Consider the following 9,100-nt stretch of genomic DNA (forward strand, 5'->3'; position numbering starts at 1 on the left):
AAATTTAGAGCAAGAGGTAAGACCACTCACTAAACAAGTTGGGGAACACCAGATTTATCTCTCGATGATAGAACTGCGAAACCGTGAGAACAACTTAAGGATTAGATCACTACAAGAGGCAGAAGAAGGAAATCTAACTGAGTTTTTGACTAAAGAATTCTCCAAGTTCTGGAACTTGGAAGAAAAGGACTTTAAAATTGTGTCAGCTTTCAGACTTGGAAGATTCATAAAGAAGGAGAGGCCCAGAGACTGTTTGATAACATTGAGATCAAAAGAGGAAAGGGACAAGATTTTGGGACTACACTTTGTAAAATCACTGGAGGTGTTGGATAGAAGAATTGAAATTTATAAAGATATCCCAAGACTACTGCTTGACCTTAGAACCGCCTATTCGGAACTTGTTAAACTACTAAGGAGCAACGCAATTCCATTCAGGTGGGAATTTCCTCAAGGACTATCTTTTACCTTTAGAGGGAGAAAGGTTAAAGTGAGAACACTGGAAGAGAGAGACAAATTCCTGTCTACACACGGAGAGGACCTTCAAAAAAGAATTGAACTACCTTCTGGGCCTGAGGCAACGCCAATACCAACATCAGCATCTGTGGAACCTGAAGTCCCTGAGAAGATACCACCCCTTGAAAAATAACCAGATAATTCAGGATGTCTCTGCAACTGTTGAGCTGGAATATTAATGGTTGTAACATTCCGGAAAAAAGGAAGAAAATATTTCATATATTAAAAAAAGAACAATTGGACATTATTTGTTTACAAGAAACACATGTGACGAGGCTCCACAGAAAAGTGTTAATAAATAAAAGATTGGGCCAGGAATTTGTATCTTCGGACAAAGTTAAGAAGAGAGGCGTAGTGATATATGCAAAAGAGAGCCTGTCACCTAAATTCCTATTTAAAGATGAACATGGAAGAATTTTGGCTATTGAGATACAATATCAAGGAGAGAAACTGCTGATATTAGGAATTTATGCACCTAATGAAGGGAAATCGGAATTTTACAAGAAGTTGCAGGAGACAATGCTGGATTATCTAGACTACAACAACATCATAATGATGGGAGATATGAACGGGGTCGTATCAACTAACATGGACAAGTCACAAAGTCAAAATGTTACAAAAGACGGCAGACTACCTAAAACCTTTTTTGAAATGACTGACAATATGGACTTGATTGACATTTGGAGGACAAAGAACCCACTAGGAAGAGAGGGAACATTCTTTTCTGAAGCCCAACTGACCTGGACAAGAATCGACCAAATATGGATTTCTAGAGGCCTGGCACCTAAGGTTAGAAAAGTGGAAATCTGCCCAAAGACCTGCTCTGACCACAATGCAGTAAAGATGGATATGACACTATTACCAACTGGATCCTTTAGATGGAAGATGAATGACAATTTGTTTAGAGATCAGGAAATTACCAAGAAGGCCCAAAAAGTTTTGAAGGACTATTTTGAGATAAACATGAATAATATGGTGGAAAAAAGAATAATCTGGGACGCAAGTAAAGCTGTAATGAGGGGATTCTTGATACAACAGAATGCAGTGAAGAAAAGAACACATAATGAGAAAAAAGATAAGATCTTGGATAAAATAAAAGAATTAGAGAAGAAATTAAGAGTGAATCCGAAGTCACAGCCAACTCTGAGAGAAATTAAACTTTATCAAACACAATATTCTAAGTTGATAAATCAGGAAATTGAATGGAAGGTTAAATTAATGAAACAAAAAACGTTTGAGTCGGCGAATAAATGTGGAAAACTGCTAGCTTGGCAGTTGAAGAGAAGACAAAGATTAAACACTGTTACAAACTTAGAGGTTGATGGAAAAAACATCCAGAATCCGGTGGACATTAGAAAGTGTTTCCAGAGATACTTCAAAAAATTATACACCCAAGGGCCGCAAGATGATGTTGAGATTAAACAATTTTTGGCAAAAAACGGATTATCTAAATTGTCACAAGAAAATAGGACAATCCTGAATTCTAAAATAACACGACAGGAGATCGAACAAGCTATCCAGAACATGCAACTTGGCAAATCTCCAGGACCAGATGGGCTGACCTCCAAGTACTATAAGACATTGAAAGACTATTTGATACAACCTTTGATGGAGGTCAGCAATGAAATTATGGAGGGGAGGAGGGCACCGGAGTCGTGGAAGGAAGCATTTATCACATTAATACCAAAGTCGGAAGCTGAAAAGACACAACTTAAGAACTACCGTCCCATCTCTCTCTTAAATGTGGATTACAAAATATTTGCAGACATTTTGGCAAATAGATTTAAAAAAGTTTTAAATGAAGTAATTCATAAGGACCAGGCTGGCTTTCTCCCAGGAAGACATCTGTTTGCTAATACAAGGAACATTATTGACATTTTGGAACTTCTGCAAACAGATATAAATACAAAAGCAGTTTTAATTTTTATAGATGCGGAGAAGGCCTTTGACAATATCTCCTGGAAATTTATGATGGGAAATTTAAAAGAGATGGGAGTGGGACGGGGTTTTGAAAATGGGATTGAGGCGATATATTCAGAACAGAAAGCTAAACTGATAGTTAATAATGTGGTTACGGAAGAGTTTAAAATTGAAAAAGGGACACGACAAGGTTGCCCTATCTCCCCTTTGTTATTTATTTCGGTTCTGGAAGTGCTATTGAACATGATTAGAAGGGATCAGTTGGTGGAAGGAATTCAGGTCGGTCAGAAACAATATAAATTAAAAGCTTTTGCAGATGACCTGGTTTTGACCTTGCAGAAGCCAGAGCCCAGTACGAAAAGAGTATTACAACTGATTAATGACTTTGGTCGGGTGGCTGGATTTAAATTAAATAAACAGAAAACTAAGGTTTTGGGGAAAAACTTGACTAATACAGAGTCAGAACGGTTTCAGAATGAGATGGAACTTAATGTGGTGAAAAAAGTGAAATACCTAGGGGTAAACATAACAGCAAAAAATCTAGGTCTATTTAAGGACAATTATGAAAAATGTTGGACAGAAATTAAGAGAGACCTAGATAGTTGGACAAAATTGAAACTTTCTTTGTTAGGCCGAATTGCTGCTATTAAGATGAATGTATTGCCAAGGATGTTGTTTTTATTTCAAACACTTCAGGTTTTGGACAAAACGGAGTGCTTTCAGAAGTGGCAGAGAGACATTTCCAAGTTTGTCTGGCAGGGCAAAAAGCCCAGAATTAAGTTTAAGATATTAACCGATGCAAAACAAAGAGGGGGCTTTGCCCTGCCAGACTTAAAGTTGTATTACGAAGCCGCAGCGTTCTGCTGGCTAAAAGACTGGCTACTTCTTGAAGACACTGATGTGCTGGATTTGGAAGGGTTTAACAATACCTTTGGATGGCATGCATATTTATGGTATGACAAGGTTAAAGCAAATAAGGCCTTTAAGAACCATATTGTCAGAAAATCATTGTTTAATGTCTGGTCAAAATATAAAGACTTGCTGGAAAATAAAACACCAAGGTGGCTTTCACCTTTGGAAGCCAAGGCCCGAAAAAGACCCAATATGGAGGCTAAATGGCCAAAATATTGGGAAATACTAGAAAAGGATGGAGACAAATGGAAATTGCAGAGTCTAGAGAAAATGAAAGACAAAGTGCGAGACTGGTTACATTACGCTCAGATCAAAGAAGTTTTTAAAAATGATAAGAAATTAGGGTTCCAGGTGGAGAAATCGAAACTAGAAACAGAATTGTTAGAACCAAAGATTAAGGTACTTTCAAGGATGTATAACTTGCTGTTGAAATGGAATACACAAGACGAAACGGTTAAATCGGCTATGATAAGGTGGGCACAGGACATTGGGCATAATATCATGTTTGAGGACTGGGAGAGGTTGTGGAATAATGGACTGAAATTTACTGCATGTAACGCCCTGAAAGAAAATGTAATGAAAATGATTTATAGATGGTATATGACCCCAGTCAAACTTGCTAAAATTTACCACCTGTCTGATAATAAGTGTTGGAAATGCAAAGAGTGCGAGGGAACGTTCTTCCACCTCTGGTGGACTTGCCCTAAAGTGAAGGCGTACTGGGAAATGATCTATAATGAACTGAAAAAGGTATTTAAATATACCTTCACTAAGAAACCAGAGGCTTTCCTTTTGGGTATTGTCGGCCAAGGGGTGGCAAAGAAGGACCAGACACTCTTTATGTATGCAACAACAGCAGCAAGGATACTTCTCGCAAAACATTGGAAAACCCAAGATCTACCCACACTGGAAGAATGGCAGATACAACTGATAGACTACATGGAACTGGCTGAAATGACCGGCAGAATCCGTGACCTGGGAGAAGAGAGGATTGAGGAGGACTGGAAGAAATTTAAGAACTATTTACAAAAGTATTGTAATTTGAGTGAATGCTAAATAAGATGCTAGACTAAAACAACTGAGCACCACTAAATTTAGAAGCTTTTTTAAGAAAATAAGTGAGACTGTGAAAAATTAGCTCCTTTTGAGAATTATATGATTATGAAATATAGAAGGGATATAAGAATTTAAACAAGATGATAAATTGCTGACAAAATGTTTTAACGATGAAAATGGGAGCGGGAGGTGTGAGGAAGTCCAAAGAAAATGTGAAAATATGTTAAGATTGATGTTACATTGTTTATTATGTCTATTTTTATTGTAAAATTTAATAAATTGCTTTAAAAAAAAAAAAAAAAGAAGATGGACCTTCATTAAAGATGCCAGGGCATGGGGTAAGTGTAAGTGCATACAGGAGCAAGAGGTGTTCCTTTAGATCAGGGACCACCAATGTGACCCTCATAGGTGTACATATTCCTAGAGTGACCTTTATTGGTGCCCAAAGAGCTCCTCTGTCTGGTGAAATTAGGCTAATGGAACTGGTTGCAGTTTGTGCTTGGCCACAGTGTGCTCTGTGGTGCCACAACAACTTATTCAGCTTGCAAATTTGCCCATGGGCCTTAAAAGGTCAGCAAGTGCTTTAGGTGTGTGAGAAACCTACCTGGAAAAGTAAGAAACATTTATCAATCAATCAATCAATCAATCAATTTATTACCTATCCTTCACCATAAGGTTCCATCGACTGCCATCAACTGGACACATCTAAGTGTAATACTGGATTCTCACAGTAATCCCTGATAAGATGGTCTCCTCTGAGTGTATTAGTCTTCAGTCTTCCATGAACTCATTAGTCCTTGAGTGACCCCAGCTACATGGTTGATGGTCACTGGTTCATCCTGTGATGTCTGTATACACAAGCAGCAGCAGCAGCAAAAAATTCTGCCTCCACAAATTTGGCACATTAAGCAGCCATCATTTTGGATATTCCTGCCATGTACTCAGAGGGCAAGCCCGAACACCAGCTTCTTCCAATAAATGTCCCCTGTCCTCAATATTAGTTGTATCTGATTTACAAATAAATTATTTTTGCTTGGCAAACTGAAGTAGAAGCAGCAATGGCCTGGCTTCCTGGCTCTGCATCAGTTTAGTAACTCTAAAGCCTCCTTTGGAAACGTGGCCTCTCCGTGAATGAGGCTCTAGTATTTGTGGGTTCAGATAAGGATAGGGACACGGCATTCAGCTTTCTGAGTCGCTAGGCACAATTAGGTAGCTGGATAACTGCATGCCCTCATTTGGGTAAACAAGTAAGGCATGCACTGAGCTGTGAATGGCAGCATTGCAAGCACAAAAAGGCTAGTTGGGTTCTGCCATGGAATCTCGGATAAGACACGCTATTGACCTCTTCCTGTCTATATACTGTATGCCTATCTCAAAACTGTTCTGTTTGGTAATAACAGCAGAAAGAAAGAAAGAAAGAAAGAAAGAAAGAAAGAAAGAAAGAAAGAAAGAAAGAAAGAAAGAAAAAGAATGCAGTCGGTAGAGCATGAGACTCTTAATATCAGGGTCATGGGTTCAAGCCCTATCTTGGGCAAAAGATTTCTGCATTGCAGGGGGTTGGACTAGATGACCTCCATGGTCCTTTCCAGCTCTACAGTTCTATGATAATATAGCTACTGGATGGTGTGTGTATGTGAATATTTGCAACTTGGATGATTAACAATGTAATCACTCTTCCCAGCCAATCTGCACTGTGGAATCAGCATCTAATCTGCAGCCTTATTCCCTATGCCAGGGGTCTGCAACCTTTAAGACAAAAAGAGCCACTTGGACCCGTTTCCGAAGGAAAAAAAACTGGGAGCCGCAAAACTCGTCATTGTAAAAATAACTTTTTTGTCACTTTTTTATTATTTCTTTGTTTGACCCCTCAGAATTACTCCTCCTCATAGAAATAAATGTTAAATTAACAAGTTACATTTTTGTGTGTGTGTGTTCTTCACTCCCCTTCAAAACAGTGACCAGCGTACATGCCCCCTTTCAATGCAGTGACCAGCGTGCATGCCCCTTACAATGTAGCGGGCAGGCGGGAAGGTGACGTCAGGACGGTGCGTGACTAACGCACGCACCGCCCCCATGCGACGTCACAGCCAGTACAGCGCCCGCCACAGTGGGGAGTGTCGGGGCGCACAATGCGCCTCCTCCCCTCGCTAGTATCTGCCCCGGAGCCGCGGCAAAAGTGTAAAAGAGCCACATGCGGCTCCGGAGCCGCGGGTTGCTGACCCCTGCCCTATGCCTTTTCAAGCAAGTGGCTCCTTGAGTTAGTTCTCTCTCTGTGTGTTTTTAAGCATTCAGTCCAGAGATGCTTCCATCCAGACTGTCACTATTTTCAAGTGGCATATCAATCACATACCAACACCACATTTAGGGCGCAGAGCCAAGGGGGCACATGATGATGGTGATGGTGATATCTCTATTTATATGGGTACCTACAGAGATGATCCACAAAAAAGCAACTGTATCAAAAAGAATTATTGTGAGAATAAGAAATATCGGGGGGGGGGGGACACACACACCAAATTTCATCTTCACTCAGGACGCCATATTATCAAAGTCCACCTCTGCCCATACCAGTGAAATCAGGTTGCCCCATTAAAGTTTATTTGTCAGTCTTGTGCAACAAACTCGCTTCCCGAAAATATCAGACTTTTTGCAATGTGGAAAATGACGAGAAAATTCACTGGAAAGTGTTGAATAACACTTGCTTGACACACTGTTGTCTGACCTACCCACAAATGTATCAACATGAATGCTAAAAAATAGCTGTCGTGGCTTAACCTTTCTGTAAACAAATGAATAAGCATGTCATCTGGAAGCAGCCTTAATAGGAGAGTCATTGACAAGGAATGCACAAAGACTCCAACAATTGTGGTCACTGATCTTTATCTCCAGATTCACTGGATTTGGGCTTTTATGTTGCTTCAAGTATTCTTAAGGTATTCAAGTGGGATTTTTTTTAATGAGCATTGCAAAGCATGCACATCATTAAACTTAAGATATGCTTGATCATCTTGTTACTTCTTAGATGTTCAGGATAGCAAGCTGCTACCTTTCTGCTTCCCTCCCATGAGCAAAGACTAGCTATAGTGGAGAAGATTAGGCATCCAATGTGTGCTGAGACTGGATTTCAGAGGCACAAGTTTTGGTTGCCAGCATGGAACCTCATGGGCTCAAGTACAGTATGCACACAAATTACCGTAGTTTGCTCAAACATAGGTTCTTATAAGCAAAGCTCAATAGCTGGCCTCAGGAGAGAAATAAATTGCCCTGTGATCTTCAGATGAAGGGCTGCATGGAAATTTAATTAATTAATATTTCTCGGTCTAACCTAGTTGACAGGGTTATCATGAGGATAAAATGAGATATGGTTATGGTAAGGTTCTCTTTCCACTTTGGAGGCCCTGAGAGAGGGCAGAAAATAAAACAATATAGAAGATGTAGTTTTTTCTGTTGCAGAAAAGATACATGCACCATGTGTCTTCAAATATCTGTTGATTTCTTGGTGCTGGGTGGATTGCTTCAACTTCATGGAGTTATGTAGGAGTAACCTGCCAACGAGATATTGGAGAGCCTCAACATTTTTAAAAAATAAAAATAAGTGTGGTGTAGCGGTTAAGAGTGGTAGACTGATAATCTGGTGAACTGGGTTTGCTTCCCCGCTCCTCCACATGCAGCTGCTGGGTGACCTTGGGCTAGTCACACTTCTTTGAAGTCTCTCAGCCCCACTCACCTCACAGAGTGTTTGTTGTGGGGGAGGAAGGGAAAGGAGATTGTTAGCCGCTTTGAGACACCTTCAGGTAGTGATAAAGCGGGATATCAAATCCAAACTCTTCTTCCTCTTCTTCCTTTTCTCTCTTTCTCATAAGAATTTCTAGATAACTAAACATTTGCAAGTCTTAGTGGGCTCCAAATATTATATGCAAGTAGTTGTTGTTGATGATGATATTGTTGCCTGCATTTACAAAACATTTGTCATGTAAGAATTGCAATGATGCCAACTCAATACTGAATTTATTATTATTATTATTATTATTATTATTATTATTATTATTATTATCATCATTCCTGTAATGCTACAAGTGACCTTATTCAAACCACACTAGACACCCAATTGATTGAATTAATCTTATATTCAGCTGTGATCTGCCTTGATTGTATTAGTGTGTTTCCCTGGTATGTGTCATTGCTGCCCAAGCGCTTTGAAGTTCTGGGAAAATCCAGGTCTGTATGAGTAACTCTGTAGTTATCTTTTTCTTCAATCAATGTGATGACCTCACATGCCAAAGTCAGGCTGAAGCTTTTGTTTTGACTGCTGTTGGAACTTTCCTCTCTAAGATCTGAAACCACAATGTGGCAGTCATTCCAACTATTATTAAGTTCCATAAAAAGGGGAGGGGGGTATTTCAACCTATATGAGGGTTGTTTTTTCAGATGCAAAAACAACTCTGTAAGAGTTTTTATTATTCAGATTTTCTAAAAATGTACCCAATGCCCAGTAGCTTCTGAGTGTATATTCAGAGGGGGTTTTGTTTTTTAAGGCATAGATGATTGCTAATACAAATAAGAAAATACAGCAAGGGGAGCGCTACAAAGAATTACAACAAGACCTGCAGCAACCTTTCTACATCCCAGCAAATACTATTTTTTTTTAATCAAAACCCCCCACAGTTGAGTCAAAATAGAGGTTGCATATTAATTTTGC

This window comes from Podarcis pityusensis (genome assembly GCF_964106645.2).
Source record: "Podarcis pityusensis genome assembly, chromosome: 6".
In the NCBI taxonomy this organism is placed as follows: Eukaryota; Metazoa; Chordata; class Lepidosauria; order Squamata; family Lacertidae; genus Podarcis; species Podarcis pityusensis.